This window comes from Mauremys mutica, chromosome 14 (genome assembly GCF_020497125.1).
Source record: "Mauremys mutica isolate MM-2020 ecotype Southern chromosome 14, ASM2049712v1, whole genome shotgun sequence".
In the NCBI taxonomy this organism is placed as follows: domain Eukaryota; kingdom Metazoa; phylum Chordata; order Testudines; family Geoemydidae; genus Mauremys; species Mauremys mutica.
This window is the reverse complement of record NC_059085.1, coordinates 33,017,098-33,032,787: the sequence shown is the minus strand read 5'-3', so window position 1 is coordinate 33,032,787 and position 15,690 is coordinate 33,017,098.

Below are 15,690 nucleotides of genomic sequence, written 5' to 3'. Positions count from 1 at the left end.
CCTCTGTGTCACTATAATAGGACATTATAGGCTACATTTGCATGAAGGGGCATACATGCTTAACTGCCACTTTTGGTGCTTAAATGCAATATTCAGTTGCCACCAGCATTCATAAAATCACTGCTCAGCTGCTGTCTAGTGGTGCTGCCTCCCCAAGTACTTGCTTAAATATTTTAGTATTGAAATATTTTATAGAAAGTGAAACAGCTTCAGTGGGAGAGAGTGAGACCTGCAGTACGCCTAAATTTTATGTCAACCTAGCTATGTCACTCAGGGGAGTGAATTTTTCACACCCTTGAGAGACATAGTTAAGCTGACCTAAGGCACAGTGTAAGGGCTTGTCAATGGGGTAAATTTACCACTTGTCAATGGGGTAAATTTACTGCAGCAATGGGGGGAAAAAAACCCTCTTCCGTGACTGTAGCAAGACCCTATGATAGTGGCATAGCTGCAGCTGAAGTACTTGTAATGTAGACGTATCCAGAGAGATCCACCCCAGAATATCCAGTGGTAAGGGCAATCTCCTGGGCTATGGGAGACCTGGGTTTAGATCCCTGTTCCACGTGAAGCAGAGAAGGGATTTGAAGCGGGGTCCCCCACATTCCAGATGAATGCTCAGAGAGGGCTGATCTGCCTCAGGTGTCTAACTCATGGGGAGGGTTCACAGCTGTGAGTCTCAAGTGCAAATAGTGCCTCCTGTGACTTACACATCTTTTGAGGGATAGGGGTTAGGCCTCACCACTCTTCTCAACATTTCCTATCATCTAGTTTAGACAGGTCTCTACTCAGTTTGCTGGCTTTGTGAATCCATTTTATAGACACCTAACTCTCACTCCAGGTATTGCACACTGAGTTTCGGTGCCTAACTTTGGATTGTGAATTCCACGAGGCAGCAAGGCACCCAAAAGTTAGTCACTACAATGTCTAAGTCCACCTTGTGTATCTAGCCTTATGATGATCACATGGCTGCCATTGTAAATAGAAGCAAATGATATGTAATTATCTGTGCCATCTCATCTGATCATAACAATAAGGGCCTGATCCAAAGTCCATTGAAGTGAATGGGAGTCTTTCCATTGACTGTAATGGGCTATCAATCAGACCCTAATAGACTAAGAGAAAGGGGTAGAGGTGGGGGAACAAATGGAAAACATTTGAAAACTGATTACGGTATGAGGAGTAGAAAAGTCATTTGCTCAGGCTTGAGATAAACAAAATCCTCACCCAGCATCCTGCATGAATTCACAGCTGAAAAATATTTACTGAATACATTTAAACAAATGAGTTTAAGAGCATATAATCCATTTACAAAACATTTACAACTCTCTGGTAAATTGAGCTCATTGTTTGTATGGTTGTCTTTGCAATCGAACTGTAATCATGTGTAAACTGTGTGCAATCATGTGCAGTTCATCTGCAATTACTTACAAACTGGTATTGTGCAATCCAATTGTATTACCAGTGATAATGAACTTCAATGTGTAATAGTTTTGTAGACATCTTTTAAAATGCTTATGAGTGCATTTTCCCTTCATATACTGTGACTTTGGGAAGTTAAAGACCTTTTAACTTATGCTATAACTTTGGGATAACTATACCATGTATGTGGTAAGTGCCATGTGACCAATTGTACAGCCACATGACAACCTGTATTTAACATGCATTTCTGATCACCTCACTTGCAGTTTGCTCCATAACCTGTCTCAACAAACTACTTTTAAGATTCCAAATAACCACTGTTTCTTTTTTTTTTAAATCTGACTTTTCAATTTTTTTCACAATTTTATCTAAAAATAGAATTTAATAGATAATTACCAACTTGCTAATTTTCCCCGTAGAATGTTGTGTCATGGATATAATTCTATTGGAGGACTAAAAACATTGATGGGTCATCTTTCTGTATTAAACATGAAATATGTAGAATTTTTTTTTTCTATATTCAGTCTTGGACTAATCACAAGTTTAAGGCCCAACATCATGTATTGGATAGAGCACTGGACTAGGAATTGGGAAAACTGGGTTAAGTGTCTCAGCTGCTTACCTGCTGAATGGCCTACCACAGGTCATTTCATGTCTCAATGCTTCTGTTTCTCTGCCCACCATTCCTGTGTATGTCAGACTGTACATAGGGACTAGCACAATGGGGACTAGATATCATTTGCCACCTCTAGATGCTATAGTAATACAATTGATTGGAACCCCCCCCTTTCTTGGGCCACAGGAGAACTTGAAATCTTAGACTAGAATATCAGGATTGGAAGGGACCTCAGGAGATCATCTAAACCAACCCCTTGCTCAAAGCAGAATCAGTCCCCAGACAGATTTTTGCCCCAGGTCTCTAAAGGGCCCCCTCAAGGATTGAACTTATAATCATGGGTTTAGCAGGTCAATGCTCAGCTCACTGAGCTATCATTTTTATGACTGTGGCTAGTCCTAGCAGATGATGAAACATTGGACCTTTTAAAATGATGCAACTAAATAGAGTTTTTAGATCACTTTCAGAGGCTTCTAAACTGTATGTTACAATTTGCCTCTGCATCAAGGTCTGCACTGGTTAAATTCCTAGCACTAATGCACACTGGCTTTACGTGGGGCAAGAAATGAAAAATATTAATCACTTTTTTTCAAATATTCCAAAAAGTGTCTCTGTAAAGTATGTAACATTAAAAAAAAATCCAGAGGATTGCAGTATGATACAAAAGATTTACTTGCACCTATTAAACATGACTCTCATAAAGAAGTCGCAGCTTCACCATTTAGATATAATATATTCATTCCAATAACTCTGTTATGCCAAATCACATCTTGTGTGTTGTCTCTAATCCTAAAGTGCACAGTATTGCTCCACCAACGTTTTTTTTTCTGAGTCTCTTTGGCTTGTGACACACAAAACAGCTGAAAAATCAACCTAGGCCCCACTTCATTTCACGGCCCTTCTCAGGTGCAAAGGATTGTGGTGGGTAGTGGGTCATGGGATGACTATTTGTGGGATGCAGCTCAAAAAGAGAACGGGGTGGTAGGTAGCCTTGCCAGTGTTGTGGTTTGGAGAGTATGGTGGTGCTGGAGTGAATGCAATGGTTGGAATGAAATTGACAGGTGAGTTTATGGTGGTGATGGGGTTGATAGGGAGCAGGGGCAGCTGAGGTGTGGTGGAATTTGGCTTCCTCCTTCCCCTACCATACAGCATTCTGCCCAGGAGAGGTAGGGGAAGGTATGGGGCAGTACATTTCCAAGGGGCTCCAGAACTCCTAGAAGCACCACTTCTCTTCCTTTGAGCTGAGCCGCAGAAGCAGTGAAAGGGTGGTAGAAGAGCTGTTCTCTCATTGAGTGGAGGGCAAGAGGAAGGAGCAGTGTACAAGTTTGCAACTGCAATGTCAGAGGAATTACATACCACAATGAGAGGAGGCTATGGTTCTACTAGTCAAATTCTTCAACCCTTGACTTCACTGGAATTACTAGTGTAAGTGCTACTTTTTGTGAAGGGAGTAAACAGCAGAATAAACTTCCCCTCCTAAATCTCAGATAGCAAATTATGTCAGCAACTGTGTACACTTGTGACTAAATTGTTGTGTGTTTCTGTAGGTGTGTTAATTCTTTAGAGTTTCACCCAATTTTTGTGTTTTTTATGAGCTCTCTTCCAAGAAACATGTCACAGAACAATGGTCTGCTACTAGGAAAAAATGTCAGTGAGCCTAGTCATGTATCATCTCTAAACACTGAGGCACAAGAATTTCAAGAGACAAGGTATTTATCATGTGATAGTGTTGTATTATGACTCTATACTTCTGTTCTGCCAGGTGATTGATGCATGGTGTGTATAATCATTCTTTTAGTGCACGAGGGTGTCAGTTGCTCACTGTACCTTTGTTAAACTGCTGCATTCTGATTGAGTTCAACAAAAGACTTGACAATTTGAAACTAGGGCAGTAAAATATCAATGCATAGGTTTAATATTTATTAATCAAAAAGGAGTTTTGATTATTCTTTGCACTATAGCACAACTTTGTCATTAGCTTGTAATAAATACTTCCAAATTTTTTTCATCCATTTTGTCTGTGTAATCTGAAAAATGTTACTTTAGATTGCAAATGTGCATTTAGCTGTACATTTGTGGGAGGGGTGGGATCCTGACATCCACACAGAGCCCCATAAAAGTGGCTAATTGTATTGGGGTTTTAGAGACATTTAATGGCCATAATTATACGTACTGTGGCTAATCCTGCTTTATTTACTCATGTGAGTTCTCCCATTGAAGTCAATGGGATTAATTGCAGTTAATGCACAGTGCTTTGTAATTATCTTAATTGTAAAGAAAAAAAATTGTCTTGTGTTTTAACTAAGGAAAATGGAAATTATACCCATTGCTTTTTAAAAAAAAGTGTTCTATACATGAACTATTCACAAACAGATCCTGATTTTTATAAATGTGTTTGTTTGTTATCTTTGCTGAATGTTTGCGGAAACCAATCCCGGTCAAAGGGTGGTTTATGAACTGTCCATTTCCACATTCAGCTTGGCATTCCTGTGGTGGTTTTACTAGATGCCAGGGACTTGTAGTATTTTGTCTTCTGTATGATTTGATGTCTGACCTTTCATTTTAAACAGTAGAATAAATAATGCACTTCAGGTCAGAAATTTCCATCAAATAATCATTCATGCTATACTTCATGAACCTGTTGTGATTCACGAATGTTTTTATGAATAAACCAGGGACTGTCTAAATACTTATGAATAATAGAGTCTCACAAGTTCCAGCAAACTGAGTTGACCATATATAGTTGCACAAATATTTATGCATTGTCCTAGTCAATCAGCTCTAGCAGATATACTGATAGTACTTTTGTGTATATCATCGTAGAAATAGTCTTGTTTGTATGTGGTCCAACTCAAGTGGAGATCTTTATTTCAAGCCTTAAGTACCTTGACGCTTCCAAAACCTTTTTCCTCCTCTTCCCACAATGTGATTGGTGGAAAGAGGGGGACTCTAGAAAGAATCAGTTGTCGTGTGTAGGTGGAAATATATTTCAGTGCTGCACTCTTTAGTGAATATGAAGTGGAGAAGTCAACCGTGGCCAGCTCTAATAAATGTTAGTTTTCTTTAATTGACTCCAGTTAAAAACAAAACGCATACAGTGGGCAATTTTCACCATTCGTCTATTTGCATTCCTAAGTCAAAGGGAGGCAGTGTGGTCTAGTATACCGTACGCAGGACTCTGATTTAGGAGAGGTGGGTTCTGTTCCTAGCTTGGCCTGCTGGGTGACATTGGCCAAATCACTTCCCCTTCCTGTGCCTTATCCCCATCTATAAAATAGGGATAAGGATGTAAAACACTTTATCTAGTGATGGGGAAAAAAATCTACATAAGAGCTAAGTATTATTATCTGGGGATCCAGACTGGTGACTGTCAACTAACTTAGCTCTCATTATGGTTTGCTTAGGGCCAGATTGCAGGTCTAATTACTGTCCCATGTTGTGAACCCACTGTTCCACTGAACACACATGGCATTATGAATCCAGGCAATACCTTCTGGAGCAATCTGGTAGATGGGTGGAGAGATTTAATTGTGTCACCCTTTAAGGAGGGGTAGAATTCACACCCCTGCATAAACCTGCCAGCTTTTCCATGGGGAGTGGACAATGGAACAATAGATTAATTGCCTCCTTCCTTTCCCTTCTCATAAGTTTTGGGGTGGCTTGCTATGAAGAGGAGTTTAGCAGGGAGCAGCCTGAGGAACTGCAATTATGGCCATCCATGAGGAGGGAGTAAAAGGAAGGGTGGATGATTCCTTCCACCTTCCCCACGTTCCATTTTAATTCAAGGACCAGCTAAAATTTTGGCCCGAGCTTGAAGCTTTTGTATTGGCTAACAGAAAAATCCAAAACAAAACTCAGTAAATATGGTTCCATTTAGAATTTAGGAATGTACAATGTTTGAGTAGGCTTGAAATCTATCAAAATACATTTTTCATCCTTGAGATGTTGCTTTTTAATAAAGGATTTGATTGGGGTGGAAGTGCTAGTAGGAAAAAAGATCCGAGTCCTTGTTTCACCTAAGTACATTTTGATTATTTTCTTCTCTTCTATCTGAAGAGCTCATTCAAGTCATACGTGGAACGGATTGTTTAGGAAACAAGGCTAATTTGTTTTTAATTCAATAACCTGTTCAGATAAATAAGCTCCAACTCTGACTTTTATAATAACTTTATTGTGCATTGCTGTCCTGTTGGAAGGAGATGGGTTTTAAAAATGTCATGTGCTTTTATTCTTTTGTGTGTTTCCCAAAGTTTGAAAGACACCTTGAATCATTTTGGCCACAATTTTCATTTACACTAAGGCTGCTTTACACCATTCTATCAGTATAAAGGAGTCCTCAGATGAGTGTAAATTATACTTGCATTCCTTTGACAGCCCCTTTACACTGTGAGAGAAGTGAAGTAGTCTTAGTCTAAATAACAATTTGGCCTTAGGTCACTTTTAAAAAACTAACTAAATCTTCCAACACACAGGACTTGGTGGTGATGGGGAACTTCAATTACCCCGACATATGTTGGGAAAATAATACAGCAAGGCATAGATTATTCAAACAAGTTCTTGGAATGTATTGGAGATAACTTTTGATTGCAGAAAGTGCAGAAAGCAACTAGAGGAGAGGCTATTCTAGGTTTGCTTCTAATAAAGTGGGAGGAACTAATTGAGAATTTGAGGGTTTGGATAAAAGTGATCATGAAATGATTAAGTTCATGATTCTAAAGAATGGTAAGAGGGAAAATAGCAGAATAAAGACAATGGGCTTCAAGAAGGCAGATATTAGCAAATTCATAGAATTGGTAGACAAGATCCTGTGGGCAGCAAGTCGAAGGGAAAAAAGGAGAGTTGGCAGGTCCCTTCCAGTCTTACATGTCTATGATTCTGTGAAAATCTCTGTCTTGGTAGGTACCTGACTTATGTCCACTCTTCTCACTTGAATGCTCATGCAAAGACATATTTTTCTTCTAATGTCCTGAAAGAGGAATAGTCCTGTCCTGTTTGTGTTTCCCTGTTTCTTTGGCCAACAGGCATCCAATCCAACTAGACTGGAACCACTTGCAAGAATATATTACGTATTTGTAATCTGTTTCACCGCATGTTCTCTCAGCATTTTTCAAGCCTATGAAACTAAGATGACATATATATATAGGCCTGGCTTGACATGAGTAAAGCCTCATTTTTTGGGGGGGGGACAGGATTAGGTAAATAAATCAGCAGCCTGGAAATTTCTGTATTAGCTAAAATAATGGGAACACCCGAGGAACCAATTACAATTGACAAAATTACAATGAATAAAATAACTTGAAAATGTTAGTTCCAAAGCTGTGAATAGGCAACTGTCAAGAAGACACACACCATAGAATCATAGATGAAGGTTGGAAGAGACCTCAAGAGATCATCTAGTTAAACCCCTTGCTCAAAGCAGGAACCCCAAGTAAATCATCCCAGCCAGGGCTTTGTCAAGCCAGGTCTTAAAAACCTCTAAGGATGGAGATTCCACCACCTCCCTAGGTAACATATTCCAGTGCTTCACCACCCTCCTAGTGAAATAGTTTTTCCTAATATCCAACCTAAACCTCCCCCACTGCAACTTAAGACCATTACTTCTTGTTTTCTCATCTGCCACCACTGAGAACAGCCGAGCTCCATCCTCTTTGAAACCCCCCTTCAGGTAGTTGAAGGCTATCAAATCCCTGCTCACTCTTCTCTTCTGCAGACTAAACAAGCCCAGTTCCCTCAGCCTCTCCTCATAAGTCATGTGTCCCAGCCCCCTAATAATTTTTGTTGCCCTCCACTGGACTTTTTCCAATTTGTCCACATCCTTTCTGTAGTGGGGGGCTCAAAACTTGACACAATACTCCAAATATGGCCTCGCCAGTGCCAAATAGAGGGTAATAATCACTTCCCTCAATTTGGTGGCAATGATTCTACTAATACAGCCCAATATGCTGTTAGCCTTCTTGGCAACAAGGGCACATTGTTGACTCATATTCAGCTTCTCGTCCACTATAATCCCCAGGTTCTTGTTCTGCAGAACTGCTGCTTAGCCAGTTGGTCCCCAGCCTGTAGCAGTGCATGGGATTCTTCCATCCTCAGTGCAGGACTCTGCACCTGTCCTTGTTGAATCTCATCAGATTTCTTTTGGCCGAATCCTCCAATTTGTCTCAGTCACTCTGGACCCTACCCCTACCCTCCAGTGTATCTACCTCTCCCCCCAGCTTAGTGTCATCCGCGAACTTGCTGAGGGTACAATCCATCCCATCATCCAGATCATTAATGCAGATGTTGAAGAAAACAGACCCCTGGGACACTCTGCTTGATATCGGCTGCCAGCTAGACATCAAGCCGTTGATCACTACCTGTTGAGCCAGACAATCTAGCCAGCTTTCTATCCACCTTATAGTCCATTCATCCAATCCATACTTTTTTAACTTGCTGGCAAGAATACTATGGGAGATGATATCAAAAGATTTGCTAAAGTCAAGATATATCACATCCACTGCTTTCTCCATATCCACAGAAGGCAATCAGATTGGTCAGGCATGACTTGCCCTTGGTGCAGGGCCACCTGGGCGGTGGGGGGGGGGCAAGTGGAGCAATTTGCCCTAGGCCCCGGGCCCTGCACGAGAGTTTTTCGGGCCCCCTGGAGCGGAGTCCTTCCTTCACTCCAGGGGCCCCAGAAAACTCTCGTGGGGCCTGGGCCCCCGGGGCTTCTTCCACTCCTGGTCTTCGCTGGCGGGTGGGGGGTCCTTACCGCCGAAGCGGCACCCGCCACCAAAGTGCCGCCGGGTCTTCGGCGGTAGTTCGGCGGCGGGGGGCCCTTCCGTTCCGGGACCCGCCGCTGAAGTGCCCTGAGGACCCGCGACAGGGGCCCACTGAAGACCCGGCTGCACTTTGACTGCGGGTCCCGCTTTGGCGGTAATTCGGCAGCGGGGGGCCCCCGCTGCGGGTCTTCGGGGCACGTGGATGGCGGGTCCCGGAGTGGAAGGACCCCCCGCCGCCGAATTACTGCCGAAGCGGGAGCTCCCTGCCGCCGAAGACCCCAGGTCCCCGGAATCCTCTGGGTGGCCCTGCCTTGGTGAATCCATGTTGACCATACCTGATCATCTTCCTCTCCTCCAAGTGCTTAAAAATGGATTCCTTGAGGACTTGCTCCATGATTTATCCAGGGATTTATGTGACTCTGACCAGTCTGTAATTCCCCGGATTCTCCTGCTTCTCCCCTCCCCCCCCTTTTTTTTAAAGATATCAATTTGCTCACGTAGACATCTGGCGCAGCCCGAGCGGCAAAGCAGGGTGGGGGGAACAAAACAACGGCACAGCTGGAATGGCAAAGCAGGGAAGAAAAAAAAAAACCAACCTGCAGCACAGCCGGAGTGGTAAAGCAGGGTGGGGGAAAAACAAAAATAACTGCGCGGCTGGAGCGGCAAAGCGGGAGTGGGGGAAGGGCGCTGCCGGAAAAGCAGGGGAGAACAAAACAAAAAAACCCTACAGAGCGGCCGGAGCCAGGGGACTCCCTGTGCTGCAAAGTGCACGCCTGGGCTAATGGGGGGAAGGGGAGGAAGCGGGAGGGGGGAGAAAGAAGGGGGGCAGCCAGGGTTTCAGGGGGGCGCTCACCCCACGGCCCCGACCTCCGCGCCGCCTGCCAGGGGGGCTGGGCTCCGCTCCAGTCAGCGGGGAGGGAAGGACGAGGGCTGCCCTGCCGAGTTTGCTGCAGGGCGCTCCCCTCCTCTGCCCGCTACAGGGCGGCTGGAGCAGCAAACAAACAAACAAAAAAAGCGGCCGTGCCGCCCTAGGATTGGGCAGAATGCTGCCCCGTAGAATCTGCCGCCTCAAGCACCAGCTTGCTCAGCTGGTGCCTGGAGCCGGCCCTGGGTAGCAGCCACCCACTTGTATATCCAAGGGATCCAGGCTGGTATAAACTCAGGCAGCTAGCCTGAGCTGCTGTCCAGGCTGCCCTGGCTACACTGCTATTTTCAGTGCACTACCTTGAGCAGAGCTAGCATGGGTATGTCTATGCAAGTTGGGAACCCAAGGAGAGAAATTAAACAACTATAAGGTGGCAGGGAAGATAATAGAGGTGAACTTATTGGATATAATTAACTTTGTATACATAACCAGCTCAAGATCCAGGCTTAATTAAGTCCCACTTATGCCCTGTTTTGAGAATGTAAGTGCGTAGAAAATGTGAATAGATAATCACCTCACTTTGACTGAGAGCAGTATTTGAAATAGAGTTGGTTGGAAATTGGGATTTTTGTCCAGTGGGAAATTGAAACATGTTGACATCTGCTTTTGTCCCAAATTAGGTTGAAAAGTCAAAATATACAATTTTTTTATGACACAAAATCTTCCAAAAAATTAGAAAATGTTGAAATGAAAAATGTCAATTTCAATTTCAATTGAACATTTAGACATTTTCTAAATGAAATAGTGTTCTGCATTGACATTTTGAAACCAAGCAATTTGTTCCCAAACAGAGTGTAAGAACATCACCAAAACTGATATTTTCCCCATGGAATATTTTTGTGTTTTGTGTGAAAAACTTTAACCCACTCTAATTTTGAGCCAAGGACCTTTTAGCACTGAAAGCGTAAGCCTTTAACACTAAGTCTCCACTCAGAACTTGCAGGTTCACAGTGTAAAAACCCCATTGTCTTCAGCCACTGCGGCCATGTGTCTCCAGCCACATGCAGAGCTGGGTGAGAGATTAGGAACTCCTCAAACATTTGTTCTAACTTCATAAACAATTCTCTTCAGACTCTAATGGCATCATCAACAGTCATTACTTCATTTTTGGAGTAGAAATCATTTTAATAGAATTGAACTTTCTCCCCAGGGGTATGTGCAAGAGCTTCCATCTGTCGAAATCTTTGCAGGATTTTAATTAATGGAGTAAAAATGTTTGCTCCTCATATGATATCATTGAGATTATGTGAATCCCATATACCTCGGCACTTCAGACTGTCCTGGCACTGTTTAAAAAAAAAATCCATGATGAGAACAGATTTCCTGGAGCAAAATCAGGAAAGCAGTAGAACTGACTTCTCCCAGTTGCTTTTGAAGCCAGAAAATAATGAAAAGTCATTAATCATGTTCAGCAGGCTAGGAAATGATAAATCCAGCTTCTAGAGGACAAGCATAGTAGTAAGACAGCCACTTTTTGGGGAGAGAGCTTGAGAGAGAAACTAGTTAATCTGAATTGTGTATCAAAGATTTGTCTTCCTCCTCCCCCTAGACCATTTAGTGTTAACAGGAGTAACAATAGGGTCAAAGGACACTGCTGGCACACAGCCCTAGTCAAATCACTCCTCTTTGTTTGTGGACTGCAGAGTTGTACTAATCTTTGCTGTATTTCGTTATCTTCTAAGTGATGTATGTTGCTTTGTCTTTGGGGAAAGTTTTGCCCTGAAGGGAAGGCACAGGCTCAGTGATGGACCCAGTCCTTTCTCTCAGGGAGCTGAGAGGCTGCTCTGTCTGAATGTTGGCTGCTACTGGATGCACATCTTCTCCAAATGGGTAAGAAGGAGGCAGGGCCACTGCTCTGCTTGCTTCCCTCCACTCCACTCCCACATGGTTCGATGGCCACAAAAGGGGCAGCAAACTGCATTCTCCTAGGAGGTTGCACCATTCCTTTAAGCACCTGGGGCCTGTGAAAGGAACAGTCCCTCCCCATATTCTTTGTAGCTAGCATGGTTCCTCTACTGAGGGCTGTGCCTAAATGCTGCAATCCAGCCTTTGATATTTGCATTTGCCCATCAACATTAAATGCTAAATCAAAGCTCCTTCTCTTACAGGTCTCTGACCACTGTGCAGGTCACCTGACTTGTGACTCTTTTGATAGCTGCTGCAACCCTGGCAGCTCTGCTATTTCATTATCCTTAGATTTCAGTTAAGACTACTTAAGCATTCACAGCTTCTCTACATACATTAGTGAAATGTGTTGTTATATGACCCATATACACTAGTAGACCTGTATTCCCTATTTCTTTTACTACTGTAGTGAGTCTTAATCCCCTACAGTGGCTCTATAATATACAGAAGTGGCCATCACCAGTACATGTAATAAATTCCCACCATGGTAAAGCATAGCAGTTATAATACAGTGAGATTTCACAGTAAGTAGGTGTTCTGGCTCTCTCTCATTAGTCCTGCTGTATAGTTCTCAGCTTCAGCTTCATTACACCCAGCTAAGGCATTGCATTCCATTTAGAAGCAGTCCACAAAAAGTCCGTGATAGTATAACAAGACAGTGAGGAAGGTTCAGTTCAGGCCCTCTGTTAAGTTATTGAGCAAATACCAATACCAGCATTCATTACATTGCAGAGACAGATGGTCTGGACTGAGAGACATGCAATTAATGTGCAATGTGTTCTGTCTTGGCATTTACCACAAAGGGAACTTTTTTTTTGTGTCAACTGTCTTATTTTTAAGGCTTATTTTGTTTGGTGGCTGTAATGTCTGTGTGAGGGGTAGAGGGAACTCTCTATCAGCATAAAGAGGAGAAATCACACACACTCTTGCCCATGTTCTACGCTGTAATGACTAACTATTATTATTTTTTTTTGCTTTTGAAAGGCTTTTGTTTGTTTGTTTAATTACAGGTACAGCTATGGAGTCTTTACATTTTGCCTGTGCTGGAGAGGGTTTCTTTCCTTGTAACATGAATACCATTGAATGACATTGAATTCCTGGTTTGGGGTTGTTTCCCACCCCCTCGCAAGAGACTTCCTTTTTCCTGCACAACAGGTGGCATTTAAATACTTCAGGACTGTATAACACTTCCTTGGGCAGACTCTCAGCTGGTGTCAAACAATGTAGTTCTATTGCGCTAAGAATTTGATTTTTTTAAAAGTATGCATTACTTTTATTTTCCCTGTTCCACGAGCAGACCCAGCTTTGTTCACTACATGCTATCCAACCTGATCATGGGAAGAGCACAGATGACCTTTGGGTCTATGTTTAGGTTCCTGTCTCATTGACTGTACATCGTCTGTCCTGTGCCTAGTTCTTCTTCCAGTTACACCTGTGTAATTCCACTGGATTGACTCTGGATTTACACTATTGTAGTAACAAATACAGACCACGATCACTGATGCATATGTGCAACTTTACTTCCCTATGATAACCCCATTAAAGTCCACGTGACTACTGATGTGAGTCAAGTTATGCCAATATTTCATTGTTTGCAAGTTTGGGGCCATAATTTGACCCAGAATGAGGTGCATGTCCACAAAATCCTTTGCCTCAATACACCCCACACATCATTCACTGTAGTGTGCCCATTCCCTTCAGTGGGACTGGAAGGTTCTGAACATTTCCCAGGAGGTGCTCACCACCTTATTTCATCAGGACCTGAATGAAGCTCAGTTCCTGATGAAATACTAAAGTGATCATGTAGTTAAAATCTTCATCCTCATCGACAAAGGCCTGAGTTAAAGTTGTTGAGCACTGCCTAAATTCTGAGTGCTTCATTGTGCAACCTTAATTTTCCCTTAATTTAAAAAAAATGGAATTATGTGAACATAACGGTCCATAAATGTATATTGTGCCCATCTCTGCAGTTTATGTATGTATGGCTCCAGTTCTTCCATTAGATAACTCTTGTATGTGTAATTCATGTAGTGCCAAATTCTGTGTTGATGTAAATGGATACAGCTCCTTTGAAGCAACAGTCATTTACACCAGCAAAGAATTTGCTCCACTAACCTCAAGGAACTGCAAATATGAGTAACAACTACTTGTTTGTAATAATTTGCAGTATAATGTCCAGTTGCTGTTACTCGTGTTGAACTGGAAATGTTTTTTCCAATGCAGACAATGATTTCTTAAGCACAAGCTGTTTCTGTGAGTATCTTTCTAAATGAGAAGTGATTGCCATGCAATAAATAGAGGAAGGTATTTAAGTACTCAGAGCTGGCAGATGCTGATGATTAGTTGGCTTTTTCTGGCACTTGTTACATCTTCTAACTTCTTAAATTAGCAGCTCCAGAAGTCTCATCTCTGTTATATGTTCTGCAGAAAGAGCAATGTACCTATGTGCTAGGTCTATCTGATGATAGTATTCTCAGCTCTCACTTGCATTATTACTTGTTGTTGTTACACTCAAACACACCTTTTGTGTTTGTTAGTACTAGCAGGCTCTGTACATTGTATCTATATTACCTCTTAGTTCTTCAGTTAGTTACATGTTGTTAAATATGATGCTGATAGCTCTATGGAATACTTTAAATGCTTTTCCAAAAGCTAAAAAGGTATATTATTTTCCATTTCATTTCCTCTTTTCTTATTCTGATTTGTGATAGACTCTGAAATTATAGACATGACAAACAGCACAGTAATCACTTGGGTAGAGTTGCTTTATTCAGAGCAGCAGTCCATTTTCCCCAAAATAAACAACAATAATAACTAGCACTTAGCATGTGTTAGATACTTGAAACTAACTAATTAATCCCTGCAATAACTCCATGATTTAGGTGTCATAGGATTCAGGGGGGCAATCCAGACCAGTGAATGGTTGTTACCAGTTGCCCTGTAACTCTGAATGCCTTTCTATGTAGCTCCCAGCCTGTGATGCTAACAACCAGCCTACAAGCATGTAGGTCACACCCTGATGCATCTGTGTGCCAGAAAGCCCTGGTTCAGCAGCTCTGACCCCAGCAGTCTGTCTACAACCCCACTCTGGATTCCACCAGCCTTGGTTAAAACCAGTGAAGTGACCCCAACACACTCCCAGTCCCAAGTGTCCCCAAAACTGTTTGTTCTGATATGTTGAGTCCTCTCCAGGACAGTTTAGAGAAATAATAAGATTTGTTTGTCCTATCCCAAGTAAAAGGCAGAGGCTTCCATTTAGATTAAATCTTAGGAAAAGCTTCCTAACTATGAGAATAGTAGGACAATGGAACAGACTACCCAGGCAAGTCACAGAAGCTTCTTTAGTAGAGGTTTTAAAAAAGAGGCTCAATAACCATTTGTCCTGGATGGTATAGTCCCTACAAATCCTGCATCTTGCCCAGGGGTTAGACTAGATGACCCTGGCAATTCATTCTAAGCCTATGATTCTAGATATAAAATTGATTTGGGTTATTTTGGTTGAGGGTTTTAATTGAATCTCCTTAAACAGGGGAGAAGAAATATATTTACTGTCTTTGTGTTGTGTGATTCTAGGATGGATAGCCCTGTTGGGTCCTCAACCAGGATGCAGGATCCTGGGCTTTACCCCAAAACAAATAATTAATAATAATTACGGCGCGGGGGGGGGGAAGGTTTGAAATCTTGATTTTTTTTTCATGAATGCTGCAAATCTCTGGCAATTTGTCACACACCATCTACCTTAAATCAGTTTCCCTGTCAGATCCACTATATGTGAAGCATTTGATCCTGTGCACCTAGGATCAATTCTCATTCTTCTATTGACCTCTTTTAATCTGCGTATGGGCTGCAAGATAGGAGCCACAGTGAAAACCAATTTCAACACAACTTCTTTTCCACAAGCTCTATTAAACACATCTCACTCCAAAATACTGTAAACTCCATTGAATTACTAGTCATTGGAGATAGATAGATATTCTACCTCCCTTTTTTTTGTTTTAAGAGTTGAAAACCCGCAGAATATTTGTATCCAAACAAACATGGTAAAATGTTTTGTAATAAATGAGTCT